A 26,051-nucleotide genomic window follows, 5' to 3' on the forward strand; every position below is an offset into this window, starting at 1 on the left:
CGTTGACAGCCTTCGTTTGTTGGTGATGGTTAGAAATTCATCCGATTCACTATCCGTCGATTCTTGTGCGCTATTGTTTCCATCGGAGTGTTGGTGCTGGGTGTTTTTGCTAGTCTCGCCTATTGTAGATTGGGTTTGATTGGTATCGAGTAAAAAATGTTCCCTTCTGTATTATTTCAAGACCAACAATTGAAATGGCCTTAACTCCGTTTTGTAAACAAACCTTGTAAGGCCATTTTCTCGCGAACCGAAGTCCGCGAAGGCAAACCAACATAATGAACAGGTAGGGGAAGGTTTGCAAATGAAGGTTTCGGTTCGAGAGAAAATGGCCTTACAAGGTTTGTTTACAAAATGGAGTTAAAGCCATTTCAATTGTTGGTCTTGATTTACTTTAACGATTTTGATGACGTCACTTCGGCCTACTTCGGTGGATGTTTACTCTCTTATGAGCTAGCCTGGTATTTATGTAATCCGTGGCTTCAGAAGTCAGGAGCAGCGTTACCAGACATACCGATTTCCGAACTAGATTCCGATATACAGATAAGGTTCCGCGGAATACCGATTTTTGAGGTTTTATTTATATTGTATTATTTATATTATTTAAATAATCAAAATTATGATTGCCTGTCCGTGCTCGAATTTCGGAGAAAATTATTGTGAAAGACTTGTAACTTTTTTTTTGAGCCCAAGGCCGAAAATCTCGTTAATAAAGAAAACTAAACTAAACTCAAATTTTTTGGGCCTTTAAAATTAAAAAAAAAATCATCTTTAAAAATGTCTTATGGATACTCTTTCGATTAATGTTTCAATTTCCTCATCGTTTTTGGCTACCCATGAACCGATAAACAGTCGATGGCTCTTTCTGGTAATTCCGGGGGCTTCTTCAGTCTTCGCTCGAATGATCCATCTTATCCTGCCAGTTTTTTAACTTTCCCGGAACTTTAGGGATGCTTCCAGATTTTGATTGCGGATCAACACTAGCTGCAGGAACTTTTAAGAAGTTCTGAAACTTCAGAAATGTCCAGACTTTTGAGTAAGTTTCGATAAATTAAAGAATGTTTCAATAGCTTCTGTTAAAATTCTAAAACCGGAAATTTCAGGAAAGTCCAGCGAATATTTTGGATATTTCACAAGCCCAAAGAACTTCTGGAAAATTTAATGGTTTTCAGAACAAGTTTCAGGAGAATTGAGAGAACTTTAGGAAGCTCCGAGAACATCAGGACAGATCAATAAACTTCAGGGAAATCGCTGAAATTTTAAAGGAGTTCCGAGAAACTCAGGCAATTTCCCAAAACTTCAGCAATGTTCCGAGGGGCTCATGCAAATTTAAGAAACGCAAAGGAAGTTACATGAACATTAGCACATTGTGAGAACATTTTGAATGATCAGAGTACTCCAAAACAGCCCTTCCAAAAACAAAGGCATTGCGGGGTCTTCAGGGATGTTTTATGCATTTGGAAAATTTTCTGGATAATTAGAACATCACCCAAGAGCTCTTTCTTCCGAAATTATGTCCTTATTTCTTTCGACTGTTCCGTTAGCGCTCTGGCTTCCGACTTCCTCCAGAACTTTTTTTGTCCAATCTACCTTAGGAAGTTTATGTCAGCGTCTCCAGGAAGTTTCTTCCGTCTTCTCCAGGAAGTTCACTTAAACTTCTTCCAGAAATTTATTTCGTCTTGTTCTGAAATTTTGTCCACTTGTTTTTTTTTTTTTTTACTTCCGAGCTACTTCTTGAATTTACTTCCGATTTCCGAAACTTTTCTGCCTTCCTTTGAATGTGAAATCCGATTTTTGTCTAAAAGTTTCTTTTAACTTTTGCCAGAAGTTTCTCAATTTACGTCTTGGAAGTTCGGCGGATGTTTTTTCCGACTTCTCTCAGAACTTTCCTAAAATTTCCTCCAGGAAAGTTTCTTTCTTCTTTCTCTGGATGTTGTTTTCAGCTTCCTCCAGAAGTTAATTCAAACATTCCCCGGAGTTTTCTTCCGGAAATTTTCGATCATAGTTCAAAAGTCAAAATTTGCGCTTTCAAAAATGGCAGAAATATTAAATTAATTAAAATATTAAATACCGATAAATACCGATTTTTTAAAACCTTTGATACCGATAAGTTTTAAAACATTCTGGCAAAGCTGGTCAGGAGTCCAGAAGGGAAGTGAAACGCAAAGATCATGGTAGTGGAAGTTTGATATATGGGATCGGTATTTTGAATGGAAGAAGTGTACAGAATTCAGAAAAAGGAGTGAAAGTAGGTGGTCAGCAAAAATTACATTATATTTGGAAAATAACAGGATCCGGTTCAAAATATGGTGGGATCCATCCATTTAGTACAAAATAAATTTATTCCAGTTTATAACATAAAATGCATTTATAAATGCAACAATATTCAAAAACTAAACTCGGCTGCTATTGCTACGGATATTGTGGGTTTCCCAGGTACTCGGTTCAAGCTTTAGTTGGCTGCGGCGGCTCGTTGTTTCCTTCTATCCCTAAATAAGCGAGTAAGGGGGCGTCTATGTGATGCTTTGCTGTACCTGTTGTGGACATTAGTAAATCCTTTTCCTTAAACTTGAAGACGCCTTGTCTTACCTCAAAAGTTATCCTTTTTAAAGTACTGATCTTGACAACATAAAGGGCACCATTACGGATGATAATTATTCATCAAATATGATATGATCAAATTATTCACACTTCTATTTGTTTAACGCTTTAATAATCTCAGAATAGCCAAAGTGTCGTTCCCGTGGCCATCGGCGCACACGTCTAGAGTGTGCCAACCGTGTGTGTGGCCATTCGAGATGGATTGCCATATAAAGAAGGGTAAGTTTTTCCCTAATACACTTGAGAACAGCATACCTGTATAGGAACTACGTAGCTGCATGTGTATGTACGAACATTGAGCCGTGCGATTTGAATTGCTAATCAGACTTAGATTCATTATCACTTTAGCCGTTCATTTAAGATTCAATTACTTTGCGTTAGATGAGCAATGTGTCGGGCAATCGCGGTTGTTTAAAGTTGAGAGAGTGAGAGTAAGTGCGTCTATCAATGTTGCAACGACCGGATTTTGTCGATATAAAACAGAACTGCACAATAGGCAGTGCAGGGGGAGAAGTTTAATGCTCCTGGGAATGTGTGCTATTATCTTAATGATGGTTATGATTATGTGCAGAATGTTCTCTGCCGTTGCAAATGATTTCCGCAATAAACAAGAATTGCTGCAATTTTGCAGCGGCGCGCTCTCGTTTTTTTTTCGATTGTTGTTTTATTGTTACTGTTTCCGAGGGTTACAGGCAGGCAGTTGACGGTGCGTGTCCTGCGGAATTAGTTATCTACGAGGGAAGCTACTTGCCGGACGGTATTACAATGTGTGTTTTATTACTTTGCACCGACCTTGACGCCGGCAAGCAGGGGAATGCATGAGCTTTTAATTAATGAAGACACTGAACAGAGCAAAGCTATTTACATTCGGTTGCCGGGGCAACTGAGCTGCGTAACTTTGACCTACCTGATCGCTCTCTTTCGCATACCAGGTAGCCACTGATAAGAATCCGTTCGTCTGTCAGCAACTAATTGATCAACATGCTCTCTCGACATACCTCTGTCAATCAACCGTCCGTCAGTGGGCCACAAGCTATGCAGAAAGTCGAGTGCAACCACCGCTCAATAATATTTGCGCTATTTTGTTCACATGCATACTTACCGACCGACCGACCAAGTAGTGAATGTCAAAAAATTACCCTCATTCTTTCGCACCCAGGTGCGATAATTTGCGATAAGGTCGAGTGACGATTCGTAAGAAAAATGTTAATGCACTCCACGCACGAAGTCAGCTCACTGCTTGCTCGAGGTGAAAAACCAGGCTAATTCATTACTGGGTCGGTCATATTTTTCTTCTTTATGAAAGCGCATCAACCAACCGCACAGCGACTTCAGTCGGACGAGCTGAGGGGGCGAGATAGCATCGAAATGACCCGAAAACCAGACGGAAATGACTTTTGACTTTTTACGTGTGCGATTGTCCAAAGGTGACGTCACATCGCCAGCGTCGTCGAACATTGCAATCATCACCAGCGTCACCAACCCGGAGCATTTTTCACCCCAAACACAGCCATCAAGCAGCTTCGCAGCCCATTTTCACCTCCTTTTCGGTATTAACCTTTTGCTGCGCGGATTAGCATAACTTTGAGAGCCCGGGAAACTATCACACAAATCAAGTCATTAGACGGCGAACGACACACTGTGTGTGTGTGTGTGTGTGTTTGTGTCGCGCTTAATCCCTCTGTTGAAAATCGAAAATCTGCACCTCATATTAACTCGTGCCACGCCTACCCGAGAACCTTCGTTAGTTGGCCTCATCGACTTCACGTGATTTAATTTAATAACTCATTCCGGCGACCGGCGACGGTCGGATGGTGGCGAGGACCTATCGCGAGAGGTGGATAGAGATATTAGGTCCCGGCACGAATCGGGTGGACATTTTATTAAATTAGATTTATGGCTCTTGCCACTTGCCCCCTCCCCCCATTACCATACGACGACGGTTGAAAGGGAAAACTCAGTGACTTGGTAGGTACAATTTCGGCAATGCGTGTCAACGGTGACGGTGACGAAAATCTAAGATTTTTACGACCCCGATAAGCGCGAACCGAGAGCGATGGAGAGAGAGAGAGAGAGGGGTTATGATTATTGGTCAACCGGGTTGGGCCAACACTTACCAGGTACCTGCAATCCGTCGCCGCACAAGGGCGGACGGTTGGGTGAGTCGTAAATTTTCCCGCCGAGCTTAACGTTTTAGCTGACAGTCGCTTCCGCTCCCAACTCCGTAAAGCTTTCGGGCGGCCATGTTCTCAGGAATGTGTGTGTGTGTGTATGAGGAGTGGAATGTGGAGTTGCGTGTGTCAGGGGAGTTTTTTCCTCGGTGGACAGATTTCAGCAAGTGTTTCAGTGGAATGTCTCCATTTTCGTGTGACTCGCCATTGCATGCGGTAAGGACACAAAGACTTGCTTTTGGACTAGGACAATACATCTTGATTGTTTGAGCATTTGAAGAAAAAAACACGGGGGGTTGTTTGATCTTGATGGAAGAACCAAATCAAGGTTGAAATTCTATTTTCTCAAAAATTAACAATGAACTTTTCATAAATTATAAACTTATCTGGAATTATCCACATAATTAGATCTAATGAAAAATAGGTATTTTGATTGGAACCCCTTTGGACTTATCTTCAGATTAACATAGTTGAAGATGCTTATTTCAAATAACAGACTAAAGTCGTAATTTTTATACGATAGATGAGGAGATGAAAGTATAGAGTTGATAGTTCCGTTAGAGTACGGCAGTGTGAAAATTGTATATAGAGAATAGAAAGCGAGCAAGGACAACAACCCCTCACCATCCCTCTCCAACGGGGGAGTTTAATAAAGAGAAATGATCAAACCGATTTGTACCTTCCTAAAAAGTTGTCCTTGCTCGCTTTCTACTCTCTATATACAATTTTCACACTGCCGTACTCTAACGGAACTATCAACTCTATACCTTTGAAGGCTCAATCGCGTTAGCTGTACGGAGCCGATTATTAAAATTTTCAAAATAAAATCATCAGTTCGTTGCTGTTGATTAAACAGTTCTTTAGCCGCTAGGTAGGTTGGGTCTTTCCAGAATCAACAAAAAAAAACTCTGTTTTGTATCGACCGGATTTGAGGGAAACAGCGTTTTTGCGGGATCGTTAGGGACCATTCAAATATTACGTTACGCAAGTGGAGGAGGGGGTAGTCTGGAAATGCGCCAAACGACATATTTTAGGTTTCTAAAAAAATTTAAGGGATAACTTCATTGACGTCTATTGGGAATTTCAAGATAGTTCTGGGCAGTGCTGTCATGGTAAATTTGGAGCTAGTTACTCACTGATTTTTCATATTTTAATTTTAGAATGTACACACAATTTGATTTTCTATAATTAAAACTAGGGTACGGGTAAACTCCTTTGCTATCAACTCGCCATAAAACTTAAAAATACTATTTTTGGTCTTCTACAGAGTATATAAAAATGTACCGTCTTTCGTTCAGCTCAAAACTCTTTACGGTCCTAAACTAAAACTAACTCCGATGAAAATCCCAACCGAAACGTTGACTATGATAAAACTGAAATAAAAAAATTCTAGAAGACTGAACGTCAAATAAAAATGACTAACTCTTCAAGATCTTTAAACTTACCCGAATGTTTAGACTTTTCAGAAGCTTTCGTAGCTTGATTAATTCAATAGATTGAACTTCAATAGTGTTCTCTTAACCTGCATTTCTCAGAAGTTTTTTTTAAAGTTGACGCTATTTTCCTGAAGATATTTGAACTGCCCTGAAGTTCTTTGACCAATACTGAATACCCCATAATTGGGATGGAACTTCCATTAAAATCTCAAAACTTTCCTGATGTTTCTTAAATTATCAAGAAATTCTCGAATTTTCTCATACGTTTCCAATTTTGTCAAGTAGTTCTCGTATCTTCTGAAGCGTTCCAACAATTTTCCTAACATTCATGAAGCTTCCTAGAAGGCCTCACATATTAACTGAAAATATCAGAACATTTCTGAAATCCTCGGGATATTCCATAGTTCTTTGGCACTTCTTGAAAGTTCCTGCAATCAATTAATTGAACTGTTCTGAAGATCCCTGAGCTTCGTTGAAATACAAGGAACATCTATGAAAATAATGAAACTTCTTTGAAGAAGTCGTAGCTTTGCTGAAGTTTTCGGAAATTCTCTGAATTTTATGGAATTTCTTAAATGTTCCTGAAATTTCCTTGAAGTTAAATGAGCTGCCCTGAGGTTCTCAAAGCCATCCTGAAGTTCTTGCAATTCTTTTGAAGTTCTTGGTACTGCCTTAAAATAAATGTAACAGTGCTACAATACTTTCAACTTCCCTGAAAATCTCTGACCTTCTTTGAAATTCACACATTACGTCTAGATATTTCTAAAGTTTTCAGGACTTCTCTGGACTGCCCTGAAATTTCTTGAACCTGTTGTTTCTCAAAATTAGACTGACGTTTATGATGCTGTCCTGAATTCATCGCAACTAACGTTCAAGGTTTTGAAACATGCCCGAAAGTCTGAACGTGCCTGGAGTTATTTACTTTTTGCTATTTCAGCTTTGGGCTGGTTCATCTCTTAAAATCTGAATTTATCGTGATAGTATTAAGATCTCTGAGCTACCCTGATAATACTGTCTTCCCTGAGGTACTTGGAACTTCTCTAAAGTTTTTACAATTTGCCTCAAGTTTTCTGAATTTCTCTGAAGTTTTCTTGACGCTCCTGCACTGCCGCTCATCGTAATCATCATTTACGTTTTTGTCAAAATGGAGTTTTCAGTGAAAATGTTACCTAATCACCCATGGCTTCGTTTTACTGCATGAACTAAACAATTTTGTTCTGGAAAAACAGCCAAACGATTTGTCCCATTACATACGAAGTAATGGTACGAAGCTATCTTAAAACGCGTTTTTGGGAAGTTCTAATAACTTCTTAAAAGATCCTGCAATTTAATAGAAGGTAATGGAAACAACTTAAATTTTTTCGTAGCTTGCCTGAAGAGCCTGGCATTGTAGAGAAGTATCCATCCTTACTATCCCGTAGTCTGTCCATGAAACCTCTTCAAAGTCCTCACTATTTCTTTTCATTACTCAGAACTTCATCGAAGTTCCTATAATTGTTGTTAACTACCCTAAAGTTCCCTTACCTTTCCTAGAGTTCTCACTACTCTTTTGATGAAGTTGCTGGAATTGTTCAGATATTAATAAATCTGCCATAAAGACCTCTAAACTTCACGACGATTTCTGCTGATTTTGTTGTTCTCTAAACTTCCTAATGTTCGCTAGATTGTCATCATTTGTTGAAAGTCCTAAACAGTTCTTGCTATTTGCCTGGTAATAATGAAACTGCGGTGAATTGTCAGAACAGCCCGAAGATAGGTAATTTCCCATAAGATTTTCAAACTCAACTGAAATTCTTGCAACGGAAGCTCCTGAAGTTCCTGCAATTTTCCTGAATTTAATAGAACTGCTCTGAAGCTCTTGCATCTTCGCTGAAGTTCACGAAACTTTCCTGAAATCTATGGAACTACCCTGAAGCTATCGGAACATACCATAAAGATCATAATAGGAAATTCCTTTAAATTCATGGAAGTTCCATTAAATTCTCAAATTTTACTGAAAGTTCTCGCAATTTTCCTGATGCTACTGGAACTAACACACTGAAAATAAAATTTCGTTTATACAACGAAATCGCTCGTTTGTTCTACGAATTTATTCGTTGTTTTCTGCAACGAAATGGATTTGTACATTGTATGGAGCTAGTTTCGTTAGAACTGCCACACTCGCTATCGCTACACCCAACCAGCGGTCCACAAGTGTTGGTTGTGGAAACCGAAAAATGTGGAGTGTGTTAGTGAGGATGGGTAAAAATAACTTCATCATTGGAAGGAATAAATATGACAAAAAATAAAAATAGGCTTCAGATCGGACTTGACTCATGTACCTTGCGATCATTAGATCTGTGCTTTATCCATCGCTCTATCTATGCTATGAAGAAAGATAAAGCTATAGGCAAATAAGAAGTACTCATGGAATGGTAATTCGATTTCGCTTGCTTTTTCTGCTGCTTGCATGTATTTTTTTCTCCAACATAAAACCACCGCGACGAGTAATTTGGTTTATTGTTGTAGCTTGCATGTATTGGTCAAACCGACAATATTTCTAAAAAAAATGTCCCATCTCCAACACACAATCAGCACTTTAGGAGACAATAAGCGCAGTTGTTGGTTTGATTGTACGAAGATGTATTTGTATATTATACGAATAAGGCGTAATATTGACATTGCGCCACATGACAGGAAAAACGAATGTTACGTACCATTTATGAAAGAGTGTTGTATGTACGATATTCATTTTTACGAAATGGTTTTCAGAGAAATAACGAAAATACATTTTCAGTGCATAAGGTCTGTACCCACAATTATCTGGACACATAAAAACTTAAGTAAAATACAAAATTTCGCATTACATTTCAATTGTAGTTGCTTATTTAAGATTCATGGGATATGATTAAAAATTCACGAACATAGTTATTCGGTATTTGCATAAAATTTTCGAACATTGCGCATAACTCCATCTACTAGGTTTTGTACAGACTCCTCAGATTCTGTGGTGGCCGTCTTTGTCCAAATTTGTTGGAAGTGTTTGATATCTTTGATTCCTTGTTTCTTTCCAGAAAGCTTCCGCTTCATCAGCGCCCAATATCTCTCGATTATAAGTAACTCTGAACAAATTGGTAGATTTGCGGTTTTGGTACACTATTCAGTTGATTTGCTTCGTACCACTCCATCACAGTTTTAACATAATGGCATGATATCAAATCGGGCCAGAACAAAGGGTTTCCTTTGTAGCTTTTGATGAAGGGTAGCAATCGCTTCTGCAGCCACTCTTTCTGGTAAATCTCCTTGTACCTGTAGTGACGAAAGATTTACGCTTTCGACCACACGTGCAAATTGTTTGCCAAATAAGGAGCTATCCATAAACTATGTAGACATGTTAGGGGGGGGGGGGTTGGAATTGTCCACGGTCCATACAACTTAAAAAAAAATGTATGGACAATTGCAAGGTTGCAAAGACTCATTTCAGCTAAAATAATGTTTTTCGGAATAATAAAACCAAAAGATGGTATGATGGCATGTTTTACTTGTTTTACTTACAAGAAGAGGTTACAAAGTATGCGTTGGAAACATAAAACCTGTAAATTTTGCTTTCTATGAGTCACAATCAGCGATTTGCTGATCGCTGAGTGAGTGAGTGAGTGAGTGAGTGAGTTTGTGAAAAATCGCTGATTGTGACTCTCATGAAGTGAAATAAACAGGTTTAATATGTCAAACACATTCTTTGCAACCTCTTCTTGTATCCTACCAATTCAAAATTTGATCATGGCATCTCATTATTTCATAATTTAGAAAAACATTGTTTTAGCTGAAATGAGTCTTTGCAACCTTGGACAATTGTCTACGCTGGAGGGGGGGGGGGGGGTCAATAATAAAAAAAACTGTCTACGTAGTCCCCTAAGGTATTTTTGGGAAATTGTGATGCCTTCTTCGTCCTGCTGCTTGAAATCATCCAGGACATAAGTTTCATCGTCCATAACAACGCATGAATACTTCGTCAAACATTCGCAGTACAAACGTCGAGCCCGTGATTTTGCTGTCAAATTCTGTTGGTCGTTGCGATTTGCAACTGTTTTTACTTTATATGACTTCAGCCCCAAACGCTGTTTTGATTTTTGGACAACACCAGGTGCCATTCCTATTTTACGAGCAGAGAGATTCGGGTTTTCCTTCAATATCCTCTTCACCTTTTGGTCCAAGACAGGATCAGCACGTCCAATGTTTTTATCACTTATCGGTTTCCTGTCGACCGTCAAACGCTCCGAAAAAGATTTGAGCCCACCGTGAACAATGGATTTCTCGCATAACATATTGAAAAGGGCCTATCCTCGTTGATCGATTCTCTTCATCGACACCAATCATAGTCTTTTTCATCAATGACTCCCAGTTATACCTCAGCGAAATTTTTCACGACTTTGAGCAATATTTCAACAGTTACAGTGATTTGAAGGTGTCCGGATGAATGTGGATACGGACCTTAATTTTTAAAGTTCTTGGAACTCTATTTAAGTTCCCGTTATTTTTATGACGTTTATGGGTCTTTTAACTTTTTTGAAGTTTTCTGGATTTTGGTCTTGCAACATCTGTAAAGTTCCTGCAGGAAGATAATCGAACGCACCTGAAGTTTTTGGGACTTCCCTCAAGTTTTCACAAGTTTCCGGATATTCATGGAACTGTCATGAAATTCTCAAAACTTTTTCAAAGCTTTCTGAATGCTCCTAGAGATCTTTGAACTTACCTGAAGTTTGCTGAAGTTTCTTGATGGTCATGTAAAGATCCTGAAATGTTCTTGAAGTGAATGTAACTGTCGTGCAGTTCTCATCTAAGATCACGAATTTCCAAAAGTTCATAGAACTGAACTGAATTTCTCGGAACCAACCCTTGAAGATCTTCCACCTTCCCTAAAGTTCCGGACTTTCCTGAGAGCGCACAGTAATGGCCAAAACTTCCTTTATGCATTTTGGTGCACAGCTTTTATAACAGAAACGCATATCGAATGAAAAAAAAAATCAAATCGGTTTACGGAGCTGGTTACTCATGAGTACTCATGAGTAACCACCATGACAGGTCTGGTTCTGAGTAAAATTGCAAGGCAATCCTAAGAAGTATTCGGTGGTTGTAATTCTGAGGAGAGTACATAGGAGAGTTTCAACACAAATTTCGCGGAGTATTCTCATGCAATTCCTAGTAGAATGCCAAACCAACTCAAATGAGAATTCTATGAAAATTCAGAAGGGAATATTGGCAATAATTGCGGATTTGATTACAATATTGGTTAGAAATTTGAAAACAATTTTAGAGCGCATTTCAAGACTTAACAGCCGAGCATTTCCAGCCCAAAACGCAAACCGGTAGGACATGAGTGTTTCCGATTTGAATGAAACATTACTGACTTATTCGCTACTATCAATGGTTGTATTTTTCATTTAAATATGATTTTTTTCTCCAGATTAACTTTTGAATAAGGCGTAATCAGGGATGGAAAACCATTTACATTCATTTCGTGCATTCATTTACATTCATTTGCCTCAACAGAATTCCGTAAAATAGTGTTTGAAGCTTTTGTAGGCTTGGATATTAGCTACATTTTTTTGTGAACAACTCAAATCTGTATCTCTTATGCATGATGAATCAGAGCGATAAGAACCCACCATTGTTTTTCAGTGAATGTAAATTGCATTTACTGAAAAACAATAACATATTCTGCCAGCTCTAATTCGTCATGCATAAGAGGATCAAATTTTAGTTATTAACAAAAGTTGTAGTTAATATCAAAAGCTACAAAAGCTTCATACATCATTTTGAGGTATTCTGTTGATGAAAAAAGTTAGAGTCAAATGAATTTCAATGAATGCACGAAATGAATGTTAATGATTTTCCATCCCTGGGCGTATTCAAAAAATGGCTTATACTTTTTCAAAATATCATAACATTAAAATGATTGATTTGATCAGAATGACATCTGAGACAAACTTGTAGGTAAGTAAATGTTTTTTTGAGAAAAACAATACACTTAAAGAAAAAACTCACAAATTCTTGTTAGAAAAAATAAACGTTGACCTTCGATTTTTATATTTTTTTTGCAAAGAAAGCTGAAGTAATGCCCTTATATTTGGTGAAGATTGTAAGCTGGCTACTTGCTTCGAAAAAAAGTCTATATATTTTCGTAAAAATTTTTTTCTCAAAGAGCATTTAATCTTTTGCTTAGATGTCATTTTGAGCAGATCAATCATTTTCATATTATTTTTAGAAAAATACAATCTATTTTTTGAATAAAGTTACTCTGGAGAAGAAAAAAAATTTTAACACAAAAAATGCGATTATTGGCAAACAAGCAATGCTTCATGCAATGCGGAAGGGGTCGAGACTAAACTGACATGTTTTTTTAGCGTTTTGGACTGAAAATGCTCTACATATTGTGAAGAAAATGAAGGGAATACCAGACGTCATTTCTATCAGAAATCTCGCGTCACTTTGCAATAGGTCCTATCTACATTGATCGATTCTCTTCATCGACTTTCTCGACCACCGTGTTGAAATATTTTGGGATAATTTCGACTCACACTTCGATGGATGAAACAACAATCTAGTATCTAAAATGTGTCCACAGTTAAATTGCATCATTCAGCAGTACTCGCCACAAATAAGTCTTGCAACAGATTGTCATGAAATTTCAGTGAATGTAATACTTTATATAAGCTTGGTTACTTATCTTTAATTCACTCTATTTCTTCACCAAATCCAAATGACCAAACTTTCTTCTTAATTCCATCCATAAAGTTTTGGACTTTTTTTTTCTGCTTTTATCCATGATTTCAACATTTCCTGCTCCGTAGTGACAACTTTAAGATGCATATGGAGTTCGTGCTTCATTATAGCCCAGTATCTTTCGATCGGCCGCAACTCCGGTGTATTTGGGGGATTGAGATCCTTCGGCACAAAATTGACCCCATTGCAGAACGTCCTTGGTGTAGTGACAAGAGGCTAGATCCGGTCAACAAATTGTAGGAACGTTTTGTGATTAGAGAAACGGAAGCAGGCATTCATTCATGTAGACTTGGCCACTTACAATTGTAGTTGTTACGAAAGGCTTGCTCCATTTTCCGCAAAAACAAATCGCCTGCCAAATCATGAATTTCCTGGGGAACTTCGACACTTGCTGTTTCTTGAAGGACTCTGAAATATCTTTCGACATCTTGGACTTATGTACACCTCTAAATGTTAACGAATAAATCTAAATTTTTGATGTGTTACTTATTTAGTCCCAATAACCATTTTCCACATGGGAAAACATTACCCCGAACAATTCAGCAATCCATGTCAGAATGTCTGGAGAGTCACGCTCATTCCGAAGTCGCTTTCACTCACAATAAGCCCCGCATGTATACATCACCGTTATCAAATGGATATTGATATTACATACACACTTTCAGGTTCGAAAATATTCTTTTCAAACCTGGCACGTATTTAGTTTTATTTTGATATTAAATTTATAAACGATAATTAGACAGCTCTCACCATATTCTGCTCTTCCGCCGCCGTTGATTGCTTTTTTTGGAATCCCTTGTATTTTATCTCTCTAACGTTTCATATTTCTCCAGTCAGAATGACTACTAGTCTCCCGAAAGTCTCCCATGTTATTTCTGATGTGTTCCACGTCGTTTCGACGTAAGTCCATTATCTATGATGATCTTGAGTTCCTAGTTACGTCTTATAAAACTGTAACACCAGCGCGGAAAATAGATAGTGCTAATCTCCGGGTATTTTTTAAACGAGCATCACTCCATTGTCGTATCGCATGTACTCCATTTTACTGCTTTCCTTTCACTTTCACTTTGTTGACTCCATGGTACCGGAAAAGATATTGATATTTACATTATTAGCAATGCTGTGATATAACTACAACGATGTGGCCGTTCAGAATGGTTCAACGGATGTGAAATGAGGGAACATTTAAATTTAACACGATTTAAAATATTTCAATTGCCTCTCACCCCAAAAAGCCTGGTTTCAATCCCAGTTGGCGCCGCAAGGATTTTCTGAGGCATAATATCTCTGATCACGCTTTCGAAAGGCAAGTAAAGCTGCCTACCTGGCGTCGGTAGCATTGGCACTCAGTACGAAAAGCAAGATCGGCGGAAAACAAATCCAGTAAAAACAAATATATATATATACAGGGGAAATTGATGTTATGTCGGTCTAAATTCCTTTAATTTGGGCCCATACATAAATTCAATAATCGACTAAATTTTCAATAGCGACTTGAACTTGTCTTTCGCAGTCACATACTGGTTTCCCGGAATTTGTTTGAAGCCCGCTTTTACGTATGTTTCATCGTCCATGATACAGCAGTGTGGTCTTGTCAACATTTGTTTGACAGCTTATAGCTGTCCTATTCAGTCGTTCATTGCAGTTTGGTGCTTTCTGAACCTTTAATGAATGTAGCCCTGCTCGTTTCTTGGGTTTCTGCACGAAACTTTTTATCAGGTGCAATTTTTTCGCGACATCCCAAACAGAATAGTTGGGTTTGCGTTTGAAGGTAGCAACCACTCGCTTGTGATCTTCAATGTAGTACGTAACACTTGTTCTTACACTCACTTGCTTCCGATCGACAGTTAAACGTTCTTCGAAAAGTGTTATGCCACGAGAAACAGTAGATTGTTGGATTTCCAACATCTTTCTGATGGTTCGGTGCGAAAGATGTTGGTTGTTGAGGTGAGTGAGCAACAAATTGTTGCGCACGCACTGTTCCTTCGCGTATATTTTCAAAACTACTACAAATTTCACAGTGTAAAATTACACGAGCCTTTTGAAAGTGATGCAATTTAACTGTGGACACCCTTTAATACAAGAAAAGATGACAGGAAAGGTTTTTGAAGCCGAGTTATTTACGAAAGAGAGAGTCGATGAAGAGAATCGATCAATGTAGATTGGTCTATTTGAAAAGTGACGCGGGAAATGCCGTTTCCATGCTACAATTTTTTGAAATGTTTCAAGGGTGCTTTTTCGCCTAGAACTGTAGATTTGGAAAAAAAAATAAAATTCTGAATCTTCTGAATTTTCGTTGTAAGAAGAATTTTCAAGATTGTTGCACTTATTTTTATTTTCGAAATATCGGATTCCAACAAAAACTTGATAGGATATTGCAATTTTTTGGAGATCTGAGATTTAAAACAAGTTGTGATATTCAGAAACTTAGTACCCTTATAATCGGGTACATGAACGATATCTGAAATGGTGCAACCATATGACATAAGGTTGAGACGATATCCCAAATAGGTGGTTAGGCACTTCTTATGGTATGCTGGTGGGATTGTGTCCCCCTATTGTATGACACCTAGAGCCGCCTATTATTATATAACGTCATGACACAATGAGAGGAAACGTTTAGGGAAAAAATCCGCCACACAAAGCCTCCTTCTGAAACACTTAATCTATTCAACAATTAAAACCAAAATACAAATCTAGCACTAAAAGATTCATGTCCATCATCAATGCGGCACAAAGGGAACCACAATTACGCACGGTATTGTTCTTCACCTGTCAACAACGGCACACGCAAATGTGCGCTGATATGGGTCACATAACCTCCCACCGAACAGGGTTGACAAACGAACGATAATTGGTCCGACAGTTGCCGTTTTTTTGCTATCCCCTGTTCAGCATTCATGTGTCACCATGACATGTAACGAATAATATTTGTCACATTCGCACGTCAACTCGTCGTTGTTTTATGTTGGCGGCGCATTTTTTTTTTATGTCGCGGTGCTTTATCCCGGATGGTTTAGCTTTAGAAGGTTATGTCACACGAACCCACACGTAGGCATTTCGAACGAACGGGATTGTCACGTGAAAGCAGGTCGCTGGTCAGCAGCAGCAGCAGCTGGACCCACGCCGAGCTCGAAGCGCCCTATAATTTCCCTGACTGACCCCCGATGTTGACCCCACTTGAGGTGGGGTGCTCATCGGCGGCGCCGGCTTTTGATCCTTCTCCAGCGAAACAGAACCGTGTGTGCAGAATGAGACCATATGTTTCGGAAGCCTCCGTACACAACCCGTGGTCGTGCTGATTAAAATGTAAGAATCGAGTGCACAAGTATGGGTGCAAGTGCGCTCGACCGCCACCACCGCCGCCGGTTTCTGCAAGGGCGCAAATTATGCTAATTAGGCTTTTGCTTTAAGCCGATCTTCTTCGTCGTTTCTTCGGCCGTCGGTTGCCGGCCTGTTGTTGACTGGTGCAGTGCACAGGATGAGCGGAAATTGCACCTTTTCGGTTTGCATTGCAATTCGCGCTGCTTCGGATCGCGGGGAAAAGATGATCGATGAGATCGCCGGTATCAAGGCCATTTGTATCGGTGGCGTCGTGTGCGAATGTTGGTGGCAAACACGAGTTGTCACAAACGGACTGGAACTTGGAATCGTATAAACAATCGGCGGCAGGTGGCTGTCCGAAGGATTAATGTTTATAATTAAACATTCGTCCAGTCTTATCAGTTGAATAAAGTAAATGCGCTATTGCACCATCACAAACGATAAACGACCAATGCAGTCGTACTTGTAGGCCATTTATCAGTCCTAAATAGCTACATGAGAGAAATAAAGTGCTCTCCATATCTAAACTAGGGTAATTCGGTCGTCGAAACGAATTGTTTATGATACTTAAAACATACTCTTATTCCACGTTCATAACCCTCAATGAGACCACCCATGGGTCATAAACCTACTGCAAACGAGCAAACGAGCATCGTGCTAGCACTTCACTTATTTGACAGCTGATCGCAAGATTAAGTCAGCAAAACCATTCAAGTATTTCAACAGATACCAGACTTTCCACTCAACGAAACAAAAACAACAAGTGTTGGAAAACATCGACGAAAATTGACCGTCGGTAATTTTCAATTACATTTCTGCTTACACAAACCGGACCGAAACAGACACAACGCTGCCACTGTTGAGCTCTAGTACTTGTTTTCCCACTTTTGTTCCCCGTTCTTTTTGTTTTTGCAAAAGTATTTAACTATATATGAAGAGGATTCGATTGACTACTGCGCTACCGGCTACTAGCTGTTGCCAGGGTGCAACGCTTCGACAATTACGATGATTGAAACAATTAGCACACCAACAGAAAACTGCCGAAGCTGCACGGCATCCGAACAGCGTTGTCAGCATTCGCCACATGGCGGCGCTTCGGTGCACTACAGTGCAAACAATCATATTTAAATGAACGGCTTAATGATTGTTATTAAAATAAATTATTGATCTCGTTCCATGAGAAAACGGCGCACGGTAGAGTGCAAAAAATGAACCCAACCACTCGGACTATGTGAAACATTTCAATCAGGATGTAATTGAGCCCATGGGTAATGGTCGATTCATAACGAGACGGAAATTGAGTGCCGTTTCATAATATTAACAGATCGCGGCGGTCGAAATTGAAACCATCTGTCACAACTTTGTATGGCGGTCGATGGGAGCCACAGGTGCTGCCACCATGTGGGACGGTGACGAAATCGCCATTACTCGTGGTGAATGAGGTGAGAAATTGAAATTTCTTCTTGCCTAACCCCTTTTCGGTTTGCAGCCAGAATTCCTAAACATTGCTTCCTCGAAGGGGGCCGGTCAAAAAGTGAGCAATGCAACAATGTTTTTTCGTGGGTCATTGATCTTGCTCGCGCATCTTAAAACCACCGAGCGTAACTTGTTAGCCGGTTCACGTTTTACAGCGCCATAATCTTTAAAAACCCAGTTGAAAAGAACATAACGATTTGTATAGGAGCCACAGGAGAATGAGAAGTGAATCATTCGTAACGGTTCGCTAAACACTCGCCCCATGACGGTCGGCAAGCTGGGTGGTTGTCAGATGGGTGAAATATTTCAAATCGTCGCAGCGAAACATTTCGTGTCTGTCAAACGGGCTTTCGATGATGACGCATGCATGCATGCATGCATGTTATTATTGGCGTTGCGGGTGTCAACTGTGTTTATTCGCTGACACGACGCGCATGGTGGCGCCACTGTTTGCTTGCCAACCACCGCACGACGCCGGCGATGCAACGTCGATGATGGGAAGCAAGAAGAAGCCGAGAGAAACGTCAAAACCGCAAACATATTACCGAGCCAATCACGTTTCAAACGGGAGAAAACATAAATAATCATTGCCGTATCGCTTCTGCACTGCGCCAACCAGCCCAGCCAGCAAGCAAACAGAAATACCACGGCAATATGGGGGATGTTGCATGTGTTGCGCGCGCGAAAGTAATCCCAGGAGGGGGAGGCGGGTGAGAAAAACGAAAAAGGTGCACCTTAAATAATCATAAATTTAACACTTTTGCATCCGCCAGGCAGAGAGTCAGAACGAGTCAGAGCGTTGCTGCAGTTTTCGCACTGCACCGCCGGGCGGCCGGCCTGGCTGGCATGTATGCAAAACAATATCTCGGTGCGAAAAAATCGTAAACTAGCGATAATAAATAATAAATTAATTAAATTCCATCAACATTTTGCCTCTTTAGGGCAGGTATATCGTCGATGTTGGTGGCTCGCGGCCACGGGTGAACGGGAATAACAAATATTTGTGAGACGGTGCATCATCAGCAGCGGTTGGCAGGTGGGGAAGAAGTGGTGGACCCCTCGCGCCCTCCCGGAGGGGCGGACTGCAACTTTGGCAGAGATTGCGCGATTCTGACAATCGCAGCAGGCGAAAACTACTAACGAGATGTGGAGTGATCACGTCATCTATCCACGCAGGCTGTGAAAGGTCGACGATTGGTGGTTAGTTGATGGAATTGACGGAAGTGTGAAATATTTCAAATCAACTACTTGCTACTTATACACGGAAGCAAAAGAACATAAGAATTCCATAAGAACCAATTTTAGAATTTTAGTCATAAGAAATCAGTATGAACTTCATTGATTTGCCTTATGAAAATGTTATGTTGACAACAAAATAATAGAACGGAGCAGAATGGCACCGAACCATGGACGTTGATATTATAGAGCCCGTGTGTTGGCCACTCGTCTTTCAACGGTTGGGAAAATGAAATTGTTAAAGGCATATAATAGTACGTTAAGACTACAGAGTTATAGCATGTAATAGCGCTATCTTGATGGTGGTTTCTGTATTGCAACTATTTGACAACCGTTATAACATGTTATAGCTGCTCAGTCTGAACAGCGCTTAAGGGCTACCTCATGTTAGATGAAAATAATTCATAAGTCACGCTTAAGAAATTAATATATGTCTTTCATAAGTCGAGCCTTCTGAAACTCTTACGTTTATTTGTCTCAGTGCACCATTGGACAGAATTGAAATGTTTGGTTAGTTTTTTGGAATTCATTTACGTTTGTTCGAAACAATTTATTTCACCTCCTAGTATGACATTTTTTTAGACTGGATTTGGTCTACATTTACGTTTAAAAAACATTTGGTTAGGAATTTAGTTAAATAAGCTTTTTAAAAAATATGCTCTACCTAGAAATACAGTGATTTTCCGATCGCTTTAACTTGGGTTTCTCTGTACGGGTGAAAAGTGTCGTTCCTCTTCTCACAATAGAGATAATTTCGATCTCTGCCCCAGACAAAAGCGATCAAGGAGAAGGATCATTTTGTCATTTTTCTCTCTTTTCAACAAAACAATAAAATCCTTTATCTCTCTACTATATCTTTTATTATCCTACTATCCCACAACGGTGAGTAGAGGCTAATGAGACACGCGATTTATATTTTGATTGCATTCTATAAAATGTATCGAACGCTTTATTAAATTTGAAATTAAACTGGATCACTCTTCATTGTTGGTTAGAGGCCCATGTGGTATTTCATGAAATTTATTTACCGAGGAAAGTAATAGCTGATGGAGATGCCAGAAACGGGTAGGCACTGCATCTGGAATTTTTGACTTAGAACTACGTCTTTGTCGACTATAATGGGGTGCAAATCAAAAAAATATGTGTGGTGAAATAGTGTTAGGTTTTAAATGCTTGTAACTTTGTCATTTATAGATGAAATTAAAATCCAAAAACGCCAATCGATAGGATATTACTTTAAGAATCTGCTAAAATAATTACGTTTCCAATTTTGTATAATAAAAGTTTTGAAAAATGTACAAATGATAATGTTATCACTGTTTTCATGAAATAAACGTTTTTCCCAAACCCAGTCGTCATAATCAAGTACCACTTGGTTGAACATGGTTCTGCCTGAACCTGAAAAGATATAAAACAGCGCTGCTGCCGTGCCTCTGCTCATTACCGCTTCGGACGGCGATGCACTGGGTCCTGCAGTAAGCAGGAGCGAGTCTGTGGTTGAAGGTGAATGTGGTGCAAAAATTACATAAATAGGTCCTACCAAAATCCATTACCCTACACCGGGGCATGTTGAAACGCGTGGGGCAGTTGATACGGTAGATGTATCTCTTAGTGGAAGTGAATAATCACTGAGATTATTTCTAATATAGTAGTTTGCGGTAGTACACAATGCTTTTCATAAATAATTACAGCGAATATTCACTTCCACTTAGAGATAAACGTACCGTTTCAACTTACCCTGGAGTACCTTAGCTATGATGCTTACAATCAAATCATTGAACAGGTGAAGAGAATGTTTACGAGCTTTTGCTCTGATTTGAAATTCATTAACTGATTTCAATACAAACCTTCACTCTCTTCTCTGCTTCAGAGACCTAATTTTAAACTAATGATGGAACTACTGAAAAAAATTAACATATTTTATTGCAATTGTTTAGTCCCACAACATGCATGGCGTCTTTCCCAAGTAACGTTGCAAGTTTTATAGTGGTTTTAAAGCATACTACAAGTCTAAATCATGGTCTACAGAACCAAAATTATTACTTGGGTTGTGAGCTATGCTGACACGAAGCGACAGACGACTAACTGGCGAAGAAATCAATAAAAATAATGTGGTTCGCTGCAATAGAATGTTCTTAGAAGCTTGTGCCATCAGCCACCAGATGGGGTAGTATTTTTGTTTTGATTTGAACAAAGTTGATTTTGTGTGCAATGATATTTGACAGTGTGCAATGAGTGTATCATTTTGTCATTTTCTTATGCATTTCAGTTTTGAGTAGAGTGAAAGAGATAGAACCAAAATATTCTAGTACATTTGGTGAAAATGCTAGTACAATCAAGTAGTAGTGTTGCCATGTGGTACACTGAAAAATTACAATAGCAGGTTCGTCATCAAAGTTTTCGAGCGTCTGTCAATTCGTTTGATACTGGGGAGCCACTCCAAAATATATATTGTTTAGAACACATTTGAATTTGCATAATTTATTACATTCCAGGAAAAATACTTGAACCAACATTGAACCATAACCGAAACATTGAAATACTTGAAAAATTTATCATAAAGTATACTAGTCAAAAATTCTTGACATACATCAACTTTGCGTAGTTCTACGTCATTCTGCGGTCATGTCTAGGACACAACCCTTTTTTTTAATTACTGGTAAATCAAGGATTAACTGAGAATTTGGGTTTCATCATTGAGTCGACACCCTGAATTAGTGTTTCCTACCCTGGTCATCCCGATAAACTATTCTTGAGAAATTAATCAAAAGTTGCGTTTCCTGATTTCCGGGAATTCTATTCGGATTAACAGGAAATAGCTATTTTCACAAAAAAAAAAGAAATCCATGTAAAAATTTCTGAAACAATTTAATTCACACCCAATGGGTATACATTCCCGGGAAATTTACCAAAATTTGGGAGTGGGGAGTATAGAGTACGAAGAAATCAATTAAAGTTGGAAGGAACTTTCACGGGAATATGGAATAACATTCCGGGATACGTCGGAAAAAAATCATGGCTGGTCGGAAAAGGTTTTTCAAGAAAACAGAAGGTAGGGTTAACTACCCCATTTCCGGCCTATTAAGCACAACCCACACTTAGTCTTTCTTAATCTAGCGCAGTTTAGCACTAAACGGAATGTTATAATTACTGATGGCTTCCAAATTTATTTACCATTCCGTACGTACCGTAAGATTTGATAAAGAGAATTGATATATTGTCAAAAGTCTAACAGCACTTCTTGTCGCCAAACTCGTCCTACGGATTCTAAACTCGGCCTAACGCATTGAAACGCCATTGAAACGCCAATGAATTCACTTCGGCCTATCGGATGAAGATAAAAAATGATTCGGTCGGAGCGCTTCTTTTGTTTTTGAGAATAATGGGTGCAAACCTTCATATCACGCGTTCTCATTGACTTCGTTTGGTAGTTTATTAACTTAAGTATCGTACCATACGCATAATTGACATGTTAATTCTGAAAGCTTGTATTTATTTGAAGTTTTCTGTTCTATAGGCCCAATATGGGCGATTAGGCCGAAGTAGTTCTCTACCCTAATTCAAGCAGAAAGTATATATTTTTTTGAGGGAGTTGGAAGAAACTTTCGGAAATAGTTTAAAAAAACTTCTGCGAAAAGTCTGGAGAAACTTCCAGAAACAGTCAGAAGATGCTTCCAAAATAAGCCAGAAATACTTATTGGGGGACTTGGAGGACTGTCCCAGAAGAATCCGTAAGAATCATCCAAGGGAAGTGGAAAGAGACTTTCAAGAAAAGTCAGTCGGGAAGTCGGAAGACAATTATAGGGAAACCCAGAAGAACCATAGAAAAAGCATAAAAGTTGGGATAAACCTTCGGACAAGCCTGGAGATACTATCAGAGCAGGTAAAGTCTGGAACGCGCAAAAATTGGTCAACTTCAAATTGGTGTATTTCGGTTAAAAATGCATAAAAAATAAACCTGAAATGCTGCATTTGGAAGTTGAGTTTATATGCAATGGTTGCTATGCTTAGTTTTCACCGTTTGCTCTCCAGCAAAAGATGTTGAAGAGAATCCGACGTTCTCACACGAAACTTATGCGAAGGCGGGTTGCAAGCAGCTTCCGGGACAGGAGTTTTATACCGCATCAGGAAGAGGGAAGGTGGCTGAAGTTTTCAAAACCATCAAACTATCGAAGTTCCCGAAAATTTATCTCGTCTGGCAGGCCATATGCACGTGTGGTCTAAAAGGCGGCATTTTCATTACTACGGGAACCATAAATCAAGAGATCTACGTCCAGGAGTTCCTGGAAAAGTGGCTGCTACCATTCCTAAAGCAACATATTAGACCTGTGCTGTTCTGGCCGGACTTGACGAGCTGCCACTATGGAAAAAAGGCAATCGAGTGGTACGATGCGAACAACGTGGTTGTGGTACCCAAAGACCACAACCCTCCCAACAGCCCAGAACTCCGCCCTATCGAACGGTATTGGGCCTTGGTAAAACGGAATCTCAGAAAAAAAAACTAATAAATCCATGGAAAAAGAGCAGCAGTTTAAATCTAACTGACGTTCGGCGGCGAATAAGGTCGATGAGACCACTGTGCAAAATTTAATGGAAGGGGTTAAGCGGAAGGCACGGCAGTTCGGAATTGGAAAACCAAAAGATTAAACGAATATTTTTTCCTTTAAATATATGAATTCAACTACCAGAAGAAATATAAGAAGATTATTGTGATATGAATTTTGACTGAAAGAAACGATATTTTTGTCGATCAATTTTTACGCGTTCCAGTCTTTAACTATTTCTGGATGAACTGAAAAAAAAAATCCTGTGGAAGCTGGAGAAAACGGAACCTAGGGGCAGTTAGAAGTTCTAGGAGGAGCCAGAAAAATCTTCTGGAAGGATGTCAGAAGACAGATACTGCTTGGCGATATTTCTGAGAATAGCTGGAAGAAGATTTAGGGAGAAATCTTCCAGAATAAAAGTGGTAGAAAACTTGAAGGGAAGTTTAAAGAAAATACCAAGAGTAAACCGGAAGAATTTGCCGGATGAAGTTAACAAACATTCGAATATAGATGACAAAAATTCCAGGGGAAACCGGAATATAATATAGGAGCTATTAAAAAGGACATTTTTGGAAGCAATTGAAAAAAAAAATCATACTTCAATGATTGTTGAAACTTCGGGAAAAATAGTCCAAGCGCCGTCGGAAAAAAATATTGGAAGCCGGAAGAGGATTCCAGGGAAGGCAAAGGTCTTCATGTGTCGATTATCAAATAGTTAATAAATCATTATGATACAGCTATCTCATGATAAAAAGTATTTTCCAATTCCCGCGAAGTCCCGAAAAAAGCCATTTCTTTTTGGCCACCAATAATAGAGTTTTTCAGAATGATGAAGTAAATTGAAAAAAAACGTTAGATTTTGGCACGGTTCTATTAAGGCAACATTAAATTTTCAAGCTGAATTTGAACAGTCAATGTAATTGAATAATCAAGTCTCTTAAAACACGGTCCCAAGTTGATTTTAGATTCACATTAGAACGAAAAATTTAGGCACAGATAGTAAATTTCAAAGCCTTGGTCTTTTAACAATTTTAAGACAATAGATTTGAAAGATTTAGGATATAGAAACTTCTGTAGCACATCAATCATAAAAAAAAAATCATTTTTCAAGACCTAGGCAAATTTTTTAGATCACAGTCTAAGACAAAAAAAACTCATTATTCTGGAACAAGGAATAGTTTCCGAGATGATGAAAATTTATAAAAGTTTACATGCGTGTAGGACTTATAAACTCGATGATGAAACAAATTGTAAGATAAGTAGGATAATTTTAGCAATTTTGAACCTTTTTTTTTTTTTTTTAAAGCCTTAAATGACTTAAAAATTCGAAATCTCTGTGACAAACTAATTTGAAAAATTGTGCTATCTGGAAAATTATTTGATATTTTGAAGGCCTGATATACAAAGTAATGTAAGTGCACAGTCCTAGAAACGTGTGAACGTTTTTGAAACATAGTGAAACATGTTTGATAATAGATATTTTTTTCTAAAATTTAAGTGTGAAGTACTAAAAAAATTAATTTAATGTTACACACGTAGTAAAGAACTCAAGATTCTCTGACATGATTTTTTCCTCGATGTTTGGTCATATACTAAAGCAACCGGGCTTCTTCAAAGTTCTGGTCTTGAGTTTGTAAATTTTCCTAGATCATTTTTCGACACCTAAGGCTTAGAAAACATTCAAGATTACGATGTAAAAAGGATATTGGGATCAGATTTTTTTGAATGTTTCGATCACGAAGTTGAAAAAGAAAATCAAAATATTAGTCATTCCGTCCACACTAATTGAATAGTTAACGTTCAAAGTTCCGTTGATGTCGCAACTTTAAGCTGTGATTTAATATGCTTACATTGGTCGTAAAAAAGTGACAATAGTGACAAAATTTTAAGAAATACTGATTTAAGTGACTATTTGGTTTAAAAGGTGGCTTTTAAATAACTGACTTGAGAAAAGTGACCTAGTCACTTAGTCTATACAACTTAGTCACTATTTTCTTGGGTACTAACCGCTTTGATCCCTGATTGAAGGGAAGATGGGTTCCGTTAAGAGGTTTGAATTAATTATTGAAAAATTAAATGTGTGAAATTAGTTAAAAGCATTTCCAACTTTATGATAGTTAGAAATTTAAGCCAAGTAAAAGCATAAGCCAGCTTTAAGTCAAATAAACCTTACTTTTGATAATTGCAACAAGATTGTAAATTGCAGCACATTTTACATACACAGAAAATAAATCCGAATTAGACTATAATGATATATGATGCTCCATTTAAGTGCATCATAGTAACATAAATTTACACTATTTTTGCGAACTGTGTAATCTTTATAAAAAGTACGAACTGAATGCTGCCTGAGTTTGCTGCGTCCCACATCGACCTATACGTTGGAAAAATTTAGCATTTCTTAACTTACGCACTCGTCAGTTCAAATCTGGCCATTTGGTTTGACTTACCCAGCATTAGTTCAAATATCAAGTATCATATAGTCAGATTTGACAGCATATTCC

The 26,051-nt window shown here is 38.6% G+C and overlaps 1 protein-coding gene across 6 annotated transcripts in view; it reads left to right on the plus strand.

Moving 5' to 3' along the window:
- Positions 1-26,051, plus strand: part of LOC135707695 (T-box protein H15-like) — a 220,554-nt gene that overhangs the window by 118,459 nt on the left and 76,044 nt on the right. The window lies entirely within an intron of this gene.

Source organism: Ochlerotatus camptorhynchus, unplaced genomic scaffold (genome assembly GCF_037179485.1).
Source record: "Ochlerotatus camptorhynchus isolate MF236.1 unplaced genomic scaffold, CSIRO-AGI_Acam_v1.1 ptg000316l, whole genome shotgun sequence".
Classification (NCBI taxonomy): Eukaryota; Metazoa; Arthropoda; class Insecta; order Diptera; family Culicidae; genus Ochlerotatus; species Ochlerotatus camptorhynchus.